Genomic DNA, 13,042 nt, shown 5'->3' with positions numbered 1-13,042 from the left:
GCGTATGTCAAAAGCGAAAATCTCGATATGATAGGAATAACTGAGACATGGTTAAATGGTACAGAGTTTGAAGCTGAATTTAATATTGCGGAATTTAAACACTTTCATCAGGATAGAAACCACAAGAAAGGTGGGGGTGTTCTGTTGTACGTTAAAAACAATGTTCATGCTTGTGTTTTAGAGAAAGTGAAACAGGATGCATATGATAGTTTGTGGGTTGAGTTAACCCAAACAAATGGACAAAAAATGAATATAGGTGTAATATATAGGCCAAAGACATTATCATTAGCAGACGACAAACTGTTATTTCAAGAACTGTCTAGTTTCTGCAACCGGGATTTGTTAATAATGGGTGATTTCAATTTTTCTGATATTGATTGGATGACCTTTGAACATGGCCATATAGATAGTCGCTTGATTGATTTTCTTGGTGACAATTACTTAATTCAACATATAAAAGAGCCCACAAGATATGAAAACTTACTCGATCTATTGATCACTAGCCGCGAAAGCATGGTAACTGATGCAGAAGTCAGTGAATCTATTGCAAATAGCGATCACAACTTAATTAGATTCAAACTCCTAATTTTCTTTAGAATAGATACTTGTGTTTCTAAAATACCCGATTTCAGTAAAGCTCAGTTCATAGGATTACGTCAGGAGCTTCAGCTTACAGATTGGGAGGCAAAATTAAACGAAAGACCTGTAGATCAGATGTGGGAAATATTTCAAAATACGCTCACTAAGATGATTCAAACTTACATTCCTTTTAAGGACAGACGTCCCCCAAATCAGGTTGTTAGGAATCACATTGGTCCACTATTTTCTGCTGACGGTCAACTTGAATATTCAAATGAAGGAATGGGTAATATCTTAAACAATTATTTTAGCTCGGTATTCGTAAACGAAACACCTCAAAGTGAATTCCAAACTGAAACCTGTGAAAAGTCTAGGGTAAACTTACTCGCTACGGTAAATATAACAAAAGAAAAAATTAAAAGGTGTATAGATAAACTCATACATACATACATATACCAAGGCTTTTCCCATTCCATCCCTGAAAACACTCCACACCCCTCCACCCTCCCTCCCATCTTAGCACCTCCTAGATGGCGGGTCATCCCTGCACCTTGTCCACTGCCTTGGGTCAGGAGCAGTGTCGCAAGACACAGCACATCCACAGCAAGGCCGCTTCATTAAATCGGCGACCCCCCCCCCTCTCCGTCCCCCCATATAAAGGAGAGGACGGGGAGAAATACCTTCGGGCTGCGTCAAATTTTTGCTCACACACACTACTTCACCACCGTCCATTCCACCTCATGCATCACAACATCTTCCATATACAACCATTCTCCATTCACCCCTGTCTTCTTTCCTCTCCCGTCCTTCCTCAACAGACATTCCCCTCTTCCCCAAAACCCCCTTCACCCCATCCATCCATCCATCTCATCCTAGGACGTCCCCTCATGTTCACTCCCCTCATGTTCACTCCTTCTCTTATAAAGGGGGAAAAGCTCCTAAACTACTTAAACAGCTGGTAAAGCGATTGTGTTGACCGCTGGGTGTTGATGCGTCCATGGTGTCCAGGGTCGCTCGCTGTATTGATGGGAAGTCTGTGTGCTAATATTTGCGGAGACGCTCCACTGGGTACCCTGATCGCCCACGCATGCATTCATGTACTCGACCCACTTTGCAACTAACTCCTCCCCATTCAGATCATGCAGGGTATTTATGTATACTGCTCTCCTTCATTTACTGAAATCATAGATCTAATTAGTAATATGCCATGAGTAGACAAAAAAAAATTATAATAATAATAAATCAACAAATTGTCAAGATTGTATATTCTAGATACATTTCCTTTAAAAATACGTCTCAGTCCTAATCAAATTTCAAATTGATTTCTTGGTTTGCTCAATTACTATGCTGCAGGACAAGTGGGGTGCAGGGGGGTAATGTTCCCTCTAAGCTGTGTGCATGTGCATGCATGAATGCACACACATTTTACAGATAGTACACAAAGGGAAAAAAATGTGTGCACACAAGGTTTTCAAGATGAAATTGAAAAAGTCTAATTAAAGAAATTAATTGTATAATTTCATAACAATCTAAACCAAAAGAAAGGTGATTTTGAGAATTTGTCAATTTCATAAAATCACATGTCTTGAGATCCTTTGTACTATGTTCTGCAGTCAGTATGGTGACCCACATAAGTGCACACATACTTTGCAAAGAAGGCAAAATTTGCACACAACCAAATTTCTGTGCTCTCACTCACAGCAAAGAATTAAGAGGGAACATTGGTGTGGGGGCAGGAAGGCAGGCTTTCAGAAGTGAATTCTCTGCGCATGTCATTAAATATAACATCTTTAATTCAGGCTAACACCAGTAAATTTTATTAAGCTAAGAAGAACTCCAGCTCTTCAAAGGGAACAAAATGACTTTTTTTTTTGTCAATAGTACAGGTAACAGTGTTTTTGTTACAAGGGATTAGGGGGAGAGCTGTTACTGTATGAGGGTCTTAGGTTTGCCACTGCTGCTGCAGGTGTGGGGCCCTCATGCTTTGCAAGGTTCCAGAGTTTAAGCTCCAATGTAAAAGAGGTTTTAGGTACACCACCACGCCAGGGTTGTTGTTGTTGTTGGCAGAGTTGATCAAATCCTTCTCGATATAATCTCTACAATAAAACAAAACATGTCTGCAGTGGATAATATCAAGAAAAATGGGATCACACGAAGAATCGTCACCCCAGTCTTCAACAGGGTGACAATTCTTCATGTGGGCCATCATACTGGGTTTGCGATTCTTCGGTTGTAAAGTTGATAACACTAAGCATAACCCTCATCCAGCCTACTCGTAACCTAACCTAGCCCTAACCTAACCATTTTTTTTATCCCATTGTTGATATTTGGCATACTGGGGTGACAATTCTTCACGTGCCCCGAAAAATGTAACATTTGCAAAACTTGTTTGTCCACATTGGATGGAGGCTGACTGTTACTGGATGCCTCACGACCAGGGCCAATGGACTTTGACTTCATTATAGTTTTGTTCTTTCTTCAGGCAGTCGAAAAAATTCCAAATATTAGGGCGCTGTCCAGCAATCTGTGTCTCAAATGTCCTATGCCATAGTTTGAAGTACTAATTTGTCATGTTTTAAAGTTCCATCATTAAAGAATTTTAACTATTCTTAATAAATTAAAAAGAAATCTTTCCTTGTTTTTGTAGTATCCTAAATAAAGGCTATGGCAGTAACTATTTCATTATCAAAGGTAAAATGTGCTAAATCAAGGAACAAAACTACAATGAAGTCAAAGTCGATCAATACTTGGCTGCTACTTCATCTCGACTACAAAGAAAGAAATATCGTGACTCTTCTGAACGGAAAAAAAAAAACATTGTAGAAAGATATCCTTCATACAGCAACGTCGTTGATTATAATCAAATTATAAAGCTAGGTTATAGGCTATTGCCCGCAAATAATTATTTGCGGGCAATAGCCCATAACCTAGCTTTATAATTCTAAGTAAACCAATTTATATTTCTGACTAATTTGTCATTTTTAATAGTTCTGTCAGTAAAGAATTTTAACTATTCTTGATTAAATACTACGAAAAGAAATTCTTTATCCTAAATAAAGGTTATGAAAGTAATTATTTCATTATCAAAGGTAAAAGTATGCTAAATCAAGGATGAAAACACAACCTAGTTATATATTTGAAATTAGAATATTTTTTATTTTCGATGAATTGTGTGTATGGATGAATTGAGCGTGTCGATGAATTGTTGTCGGTGAATTCGCCGGATCCCAAAATATATATAATTATTTTCATTATTTTATAGTTCTTATCGTTAAGGGAATTTTCGTTACAAATAGTTTGATCTTTTAATAATTATCGTCAAACTTGCATAGCATCTAGGTACAGACTTGCAAATCCAATATGGCCGACTGGCTGCTGACCTCCAGGAGGGTTATTATCAATCACACTGGGCTATTTTTCCTCCGACATCCTCCTACCTCCAACCTCCAACATTTTAATATAACTAGAATGATACGACTTGGCTTATTACAGAAACCTAGACATCCCTAAGAACAATTCAACAGTGTGTATAACATCCGTGTCTAGGTGTACACAATCTCTTAGTTCATCCTTCGTCTTTGCTAGATGTAACGGAAATATTATTTGAAAATTTGAATTTTGTAACCAACGTCGTTTCTGACTCGAACGAGCTCTCAACGGTCGTCGGCGCCCAGTGTGATAAGAGTATAAGAACGAGGGAGATTGCAAGAGACCATGTGGCCTACTCTAGGCAGTTCCATGTCCATTACCACCTGTCATCTCCATGCATAAAGTTGTCTAACCGTTTCTTAAAACAACTTAATCTAAATTTGTCCAGTTTAAATCCATTGCTGCGAGTCCTGACCTGTTGTCTAAATATGATGACCTTGCCTGTGTCGAATCCATGGCAGTCCCATAAGGTCATAATCCCATTGGTTAAAATCCCACGCCAATTAACCTAGGCCTATATTCATTAATAGATTTATCAAATTAAATCATACCTTAACATGAATATAGTGTTTATTAATACTATCAACATCCTGGAATATTATGTGTGCTATTATGAACAAAGGAATAATATTGACTATAGCATTTTGATTCGTGGGATTTTGATATATGGTTACAAAATTTAATTTTTCAAATCTCCAAACAAAATTGTCACAATTTTTTAAATTGTGACACCCAGCTCGTTGTCTCCCTTCCCATTTTCTCGTCTGTTTTCTCTCCGTATCAGCCCTTCATTCCCCATAGTCGGGGGAATTTCCAGTCCTTAAGACTTCTAGTAGCTGCATCCTTTCTCCTCGTTATCCTCTTCATCTGTCATGTCATTTTTGACAACCAATTCAATGCCTTAACGAAGGGAGAGACTTCTAATATCTAGAAACACCCCCCCCCCTTTTGATTTGTGTTCTCAGAGCCATGCTCAACGGTTTTCGCGCCCACACAAAGCACTCAAACACACCCCCTCCCCCCCCCCTGCGCGCTGCCACTTATTTGTTTTAAGCTAGGTAATTAGAATAATTAGGATTGTGTTTAACCCGCTCGTGAACAGTGTCTACCTCAAAGAACACTTGGAACTGTGTCACCCTCCCGCATGAACATTATTCGTAGTACCCTTCGCAACTAGGGACGGAGACATAGTACTATTGGCAACGTCGGAAGCCGGCTAGCGGACATCGTGACCTGACCTGTCGCAGGACACAGGCAGTCTAAGCATCGAGTTCGAAAAAGGAGGTCAGACCGCTCGATCTCGGAAGAACAAGCGTGTCCTTTCCTCCCTCAAGTGACTGTTGGGGATTTATAACCTCTTGAATAAATCGAGTGTCGATTATTTGGGTATAAACCCCTCAAGCAAAAACTGAGTGTAGTGCGATTGACCGGGAAAAGTACGCCGACGAAGTGACTTACAACCCCCATCACAGCGCGCCCAGGCCGTCCACCCCCCGCCCCCACCAAACGAAGTGGCGCCGATCGAAGCTCAGCAGGAGAACATGCTAATTGAAGACGTCTCCACAAGCAAGACACTTATAAGTACTCATTCAACAACAATTTCTTAAGCTAGGAACGCGCGCAGGGAATAGATAGGATGTATGTATGTATGTGAATCCAACTGTTAAAACCCTTATTTAATGTCAAGTAGCTTAATTTTAGTGTTTAATTATTCAATTCATTAAAACTCATAATAGGAATTCTGGGTTTCATTACCCAAAGACGGTTATCTTTATGAGTTGTCCCCACACCCCTCTTTGATTTACGTACATACACGCTTGCTGTGAGGAAGCACGCGTGGTCCCGTGTGGTAATGCGAATCTCCTGGACTTCGGTTCCCCACTGAGATTATCATCCTCCTCCATTCTTCACTCCCTTGAGGTACATATTTCCCCACGTTCCCTCAACCACCTCCTCCTCCTCCTTCCACTGTCCAGGAAATTTGTAATAAAAATATCTTTCCGTCATATGGTGTTGAATATGTCCTTAGAGACGTCTAGATGTCTGCAACGGAAGTCATATTGTCGTTATTAAATGGAGGAGGTTGGAGGTACGAGTACATTTGCTACTGTGTTTAATCCCACAATGCACCGCGCTCCATTGCCGTCATTATTTTCATGACGTCGATAGAAAACGCTATTTTTGTATATATACATTTTAAGTTTCCTGGTTATCTCCATCGAGTTTTTGGTCCTCAAAATACAGAAATATGGTTTCATCGCCAAAAGTCAAGGAAAAAGTTGCCTACGCGCGATGTCCATACACAAGGACCGAAAAATCTTTCCGCGCTCTAATGCCGACGTTATGACGTCACGTCGCATCAAAATCCATCATATTTTCTATATCTTTAAAACATCTTTCTCTCCACGTGTTTAAAAAAATTCTCAGGATGTTTCGTTCAACACAATTGTCAAATTTCATCGTCTTTTAATGTTTCTCTCTACATGTATTTAAGGATTTTCTCAGAATGTTTCGCTCAGTTTTAATAAGAAAACAATTGTCAAAATTCATCGTCTTTTCTATATTCCTAAAACATTTTTTTCTGCACGGCTTTCTCAGATTGTTTCGTTCAGTGTTACGTAAGGCCACGTGCTGACCTGGAAATTTCGCTCCCTGATACCATAACATCTTGATTTCCCTTTCACGTCGTCTTAAACTAGGCAAAAACACCGTCGATTTCCATCTTCAAACTAGGCAAAAACACCGTCGATTTTCATCTTTACATTCGGCCAAAACACTGTCGATTTCCATCTTCACACAAGGCACAAATGCCGTCGATTTCCTCCTTCACACAGGGCAAAAATACCGTCGATTTCCATCTACACAACTAGGCAAAAATACCGTCGATTTCCTCCTTCACACTAGGCAAAACTGCCGTCGATTTCCATCTTCACACTAAGCAAAAATGCCGTCGATTTTTTCCTTCACACAGGGCAAAAATGCCGTCGATTTTCATCTTCATACTAGGCAAAAATACCGTCGATTTCCTCCTTCACACAGGGCAAAACTGCCGTCGATTTCCATCTTCACACTAAGCAAAAATACCGTCGATTTACTCCTTCACACAGGACAAAAATGCAGTCAATTTTCATCTTCACACTAGGCTAAAATACCGTGGATTTCCTCTAGGCAAAACTGCCGTCGATTTCCATCTTCACACTTGGCAAAACTGCCGTCGATTTTCAGATTCACACTAAGCAAAAATACCGTCGATTTCCTCCTTCACACAGGTCAAAAATGCCGTCGATTTTCATCTTCACACTAGGCAAAAATACCGTCGATTTCCTCCTTCACACTAGGCAAAAATACCGTTGATTTCCATCTTCACACTAGGCAAAACTGCCGTCGATTTCCATCTTCACACTAAGCAAAAATGCCGTCGATTTTCTCCTTCAAATAGGGAAAATGACGTCGATTTTCATCTTCACAACGGGCAAAAATACTTGGTTTGACCGTGTGAATGTATTTTCAAACACGTTGGACAAACCGTTTTTCAAACCTGGTTTCCCCGTGTGAATGTGTTTTCAAACACGTTTGACAAAAAAAAAATTCAAACCTGGTTTGACCGTGTGAATAGTTTTTCAAACACGTTTGACAAACCGCTTGCCAAACCTAGTTTGCCCGTGTGAATGTGTTTTCAAACACGTTTGACAAACCATTTGTCAAACCTGGTTTGAGATTGTGAACGGTCTTGCAAACACGTTTGACAAACCTTTTTCAAACCTGGTTTACTCGTGTGAATGTATTTTCAAAAACGTTTGACAAGCCGTTTGTCAAACGTGGTTTGACTGTGAGATTGGTTTTTCATACACGTTTGACAAACCGTTTTTCAAACCTGGTTTGTCCATGTGAATGTGTTTTCAAACACGTTTGACAAACCGTTTTTCAAACTGGTTTGACCGTGTGAATGCATTTTCAAGCACGTTTGACAAGCCGTTTGCCAAACCTAGTTTGCTCGTGTGAATGAATTTTCAAACCCGTTTGACAAACTATTTGTCAGACCTGGTTTGACCGTGTGAACGTTTTTTAAACATGTTTGACAGACCGTTTTTCAAACCTGGTTTGCCCGTGTGAAAAAGAGGGCGGCGACCCGTCTTCGGCAGCCAGAGGGAGCGGCGACCCTTCTTCGGCAGCCATACAGAGGGGGCGGCGACCTGTCTTCGGCAGCCAGACAGAGGGGTGGACGACTTGTCTTCGGCAGCCAGAAGAAGGGGGCGGCGACCCGTCTTCGGCAGCCAGAACGAGGAGCGGCAACCCGTCTTCGGCAGCCAGACAGATGGGGCGGCGACCCGTCTTCGACAGCCAGACAAAGGGGGCCGTAAACAGTTTTCGGCAGCCAGGAGGGGGCGGCGACCCATCATCGGCAGGAAGACAGATGGGGCGGTGACCCGTCCTCGGCAGCCAGGCATAGGGGGCGGCGACCCGTCTTCGGCAACTAGAAAGCGGGGGCGGCAACCCGTCTTCGGCAGCCAGAGAGAGGGGGCGGCGACCCGTCTTCGGCAGCAAGAGAGGGGGCGGCGACCCCTCTTCGGCAGCCAGAGAGAGGGAGCGGCGACCCGTCTTCAGCAGCCAGACAGAGGGAGCGGCGACCCGTCTTCGACAACCAGACAGAGGGGGCGGCGACCCGTCTTCGGCAGCCAGAAAGGAGGGGGCGGCGACCCGTCTTCGGCAGCCAGACATAGGGGTCGGCGACCCGTTTTCAGCATTCAGGAGGGGGCGGCGACCTGTCTTCGGCAGTCAGACAGTGGGGGCGGCGAACTGTCTTCGGCAGTCAGACAGAGGGGGCGGCAACCCGTCTTCGGCAGCCAGAAAGAGGATGCGGCAACCCGTCTTCGGCAGCCATAAATAGGGGGCGGCGACCCGTCTTCGGCAGCCAGACAGAGGGGGCAGCGACCCGTCTTCGGCAGCCAGACAGAGGGGGCGGCGACACGTCTTCGGCAGCCAGAGAGAGGGGGCGGCGACCTGTCTTCAGCAGCCAGACAGAGGGGGCGGCGACCCGTCTTCTACAACTAGAGGGGGCGGCGACCCGTCTTCGGCAGCCAGAAGGAGGGGGCGGCGACCCGTCTTCGGCAGCCAGACATAGGGGTCAGCGACCCGTTTTCAGCAGCCAGGAGGGGGCGGCGACCTGTCTTCGGCAGCCAGATAGTGGGGGCGGCGACCTGTCTTCGGTAGCCAGACAGAAGGGGCGGCAACCCGTCTTCGGCAGCCAGAGAAAGGAGGCGGCAACCCGTTTTCGACAGCCAGACAAAGGGGCGGCAACCCGTCTTCGGCAGCCAGAAATAGGGGGTGGCGACCCGTCTTCGGCACCCAGACGGAGGGATCGGTCACCCGTCTTCGGCAGACAGAGAAAGGGGGCGACGACCCGTCTTCGGCAGCCAGAAAGTCGGGGAGGCGACCCGTCATTGGTAGCCAGAAAGAGTGGGCGGTGACCCGTCTTCGGCAGCCAGACAGAGGGGGCGTCGACCTATCTTCGGCAGGCAGACAGAGGGGGCGGCGACCCGTCTTCGGCAGCCAGAAGGAGGCGGCGGCGACTCGTCTTTGGCACCCAGACAGCGGGGGCGGCGACCCGTCTTCGGCATCCAGACAGAGGGAGCGGCAACCCGTCTTCGGCAGTCAGAAAGAGGGGGCTGCGACCCGTCTTCGGCAGCCAGAGAAAGGGGACGGCAACCCGTCTTCGGCAGCCAGAAGGAGGGGTGGCAGCCCGTCTTCGGCAGCCAGACAGATGGGGTGGCGACCCGTCTTCGGCACACAGACATAGGGGGCGCCGACCCGTCTTCGGCAGCCGGAAATAGGGGGCGGCGACCCGTCTTCGGCAGCAAGAAGGAGAGTGCGGCGACCCGTCTTCGGCTGCCGGACAGATGGGGCGGCGACCCGTTTTCGGCAGCCAGACTAAGGGGCGGCGACCCGTCTTCGGCAGCTAGACATAGGGGGCGGTAACCCGTCTTCGGCAGCCAGAAGAAGGGGGGGACGACCCGTCTTCGGTAGCCAGAAAGAGGGGGCGGCGACCATTCTTCGGCAGCCAGAAAGAGGGGTGGCGACCCGTCTTAGGCAGCCAGACAGAGAGGGCGGCGACCCGTCTTCGGCACCCAGACGGAGGGGGTGGTGATCCGTCTTCGAGAACCAGACTGAGGGGGCGGAGACCCGTCTTCGGCAGCCGGACAGAGGGGGCGGCGACCCGTCTTCGAGAACCAGAGGGGGCGACGACCCGTCTTCGTCAGCCAGAGGGGGCGGCGAGCCGTATTAGGCAACCAGACGGAGGGGGCGGCGACCCGTCTTCGGCAGCCAGAAAGAGGGGGCGGCGACCCGTCTTCAGTAGCCAGACAGAGGGAGCGGCGACTCATCATCGGCAACCAGACAGAGGGGGCGGCGACCCGTCTTCCGGGCGTCTGACCGGTAAGGGGAGATTGGGATGAGTCGGGCGTCTGACTGGAAGTCTACTACTCGCAGTGTTGGTCGTTCCGCAGATCCTGTGGAATGCCAAGGTCCAAATGGTCGCCGTGAACTCGAGGAAGTGACTCGTGCGAAGGCCCCCTTTGTCCGCAGCAGAGTCTCAAAGTCCACTCGGAGATGTTGAAAAGAAGGGAGGAGGATGCAAGAGACCATAGGGCCTACACTTGGGAGTTTAATTTCCATTACCACCTGTCTGGTGGCTAGGCAGGAGTTTGGGAACTTACATAAGAACATAAGAAGAGCATAATAACATAAGAACATGGAGAAGAGGCTGCAGGAGACCATAGGGCCTACACTTGGGAGTTCCATGCCGTTGTCTAGGCAGGAGTTTGGGAACTTACATAAGAACATAATAACACAAGAAAAGCATAATAACATGACGAAGGAGGCTGCAGGAGACCATATGGCCTACACTTGGGAGTTCCATCCAATTCTTGCCCCTTCCTTTCCTTCTTAATTAAATCGAAAGTGGTCCAATCTCAACCCAATGCTGCTGCTGCTGCATCAGTCTGCTGCAAGTCCTGCACTCCTGCCTCAATAGGATGATGACCTTGCTGGCCGCCTATTGTCCCTCCCTCCCTCTCTCATCCTCCTTCCCTCTCTCCCCCCTCCTCCTCCCTCCTTCTCCCCATCCTCCCCTTCTACCTCTCTCCCTCCTTCCCTCTCCCCTCCCATCCTCCCTCCCTCTCATCCTGCAAGGCCCTACCTTGTGCTTTACCGGGCAAGTGTTGGGTCCGAGTTTGATCCTGAGCGTGCAGGACGTGGTCAGGACTCGAACCCAGCTCAGACGTACCAAAGTGAACAGTGACAAACCACTGCGCCATCAAGAGAGATAAAAGTTGAGCACAATTTCTTATATTTGTATGCTCGAGTTACATACATATACACGAATCTTATGCTCAACCCATCCCCGCTATGATGGTGCAATGGTAGTACGTGCGCGTGGCAAGTGTTATACACACACACTGAATGGTCCCCAGTGCAGATATTAATCCATTTTCAACCACATTAATTTTTCATGTCTTCGTTGAGCACATTGTCAGTCTCGATCGTGATGACATGGAATTGAAAGTGAAAAGTTAATGTGGTTGGAAATAGATTAATATCTGCACTGGGGACCATTCAGTGTGCATGTATATCTACATCTTCATGTATACTACTCTACCTGCATGAATGAAATTCCCAACATAGTCTGGATACCGCTTCCTATAATTGATCGCCATCCCATGACTCAACCTTGACAACGGCTTCGTCCATCCCTTGTAGGTCGTCACCCATCCTAATTGAATTACTCACATCGGGCATTCCTAATTATCGATATTTCCGGTGTTATGGGATTATTCAAACTCTCCCAGTTTCTCCTTTAAAAATGCCGACTCCGTTGGTATGTGAACGGCACATACCAAATAGGTAGAAATGACAAGGGGAGGGGAGTATACTTTACCACCTACGTCTGATTATATCTACGATTGCCCTCATTCCTGACATGTTCCCTAGAACCCATAAACATAGATGATGGAATCAGGAGTGCCAGTATTACCCTATGAACTTGAAGATCTTATCTCGTGCGAACTATGTCACATCTGAAAGCATCTCGCGAGAAAGCTGCATCGCACAAGTCAGACAAGTCTCCTCACCTGTGTTGACTACCATATGCTGTTAGATACTGCTCCTTCAAGCTGTTAGAAAGGCCTTTTTTTTTTGTTCCGGAGTGGGTCATCATCAAGTGATATCTCAAATCATCCTTATTATATCAGAATGCTTCGTCCCACAGGTCACACCGCCGTAAAAGACGCAATCATGTGTGGATCACCGTGTGACATTTGAGAAAAAAAAAAAAAAAAAAAAAAAAAAAAAAAAAAATCGGGGAAATGTTTATGGCGCAGATTGTTACACTGTAATAGGTTCTCTCCTGCATGGTTAATCGTGTGACGTAACGTTTGAAAAGACCCGTACGCAGATAAAAAAAAAAAAAACTTTATTGCACAGGTCACACTGGAATGACTTCTCTTCAGGGTGGGTAGTCACGTGACATTTAAGATCGCTCTTTCGTGTCACACTGGAAAGAGCGACCGAAAAAAAAAAAAAAATAAATAAATAAATAACAGAAAAAAAACTCCACCGGAAAAAGCCCCAGTTAAGAAATTCTTTGGCGGAAAAAAGCCCCACCTTGAGAATACCCAGGCGGAAAAAAAAGCCCCAAATTCTAGAAAAGCCCCAATTTAGGAAAACGGGTCGCACTACTTCGCGACAACTAGCAAGACCCAGCGACAACTAACAAGAACTAGCGTCAACTGCATTAACTAAACCGACAACTAGTATTTTTGGGCATAAAATGTATCTTGCAATGATTTATGTATTCGAACCCAATTTGATACGATATACACGACCAAAATTTAATTTATTTGCCGATGAATTTAGCGTCAATTAATCTCAGTGTACACTGGCGGCCATATTGCTCTGCCAGGACAGGAGTTGGTGTAAATTACCAACTCGCAATGGTTAGGTGGTTTACATCCTGATGAGGCTCACTTCCTTCTAGAAA

Source organism: Oratosquilla oratoria, unplaced genomic scaffold (assembly GCF_046742065.1).
Source record: "Oratosquilla oratoria isolate Oo_2021 unplaced genomic scaffold, ASM4674206v1 SCAFFOLD62, whole genome shotgun sequence".
NCBI lineage: Eukaryota > Metazoa > Arthropoda > Malacostraca > Stomatopoda > Squillidae > Oratosquilla > Oratosquilla oratoria.
Note: the sequence above shows the minus strand (reverse complement) of the source record.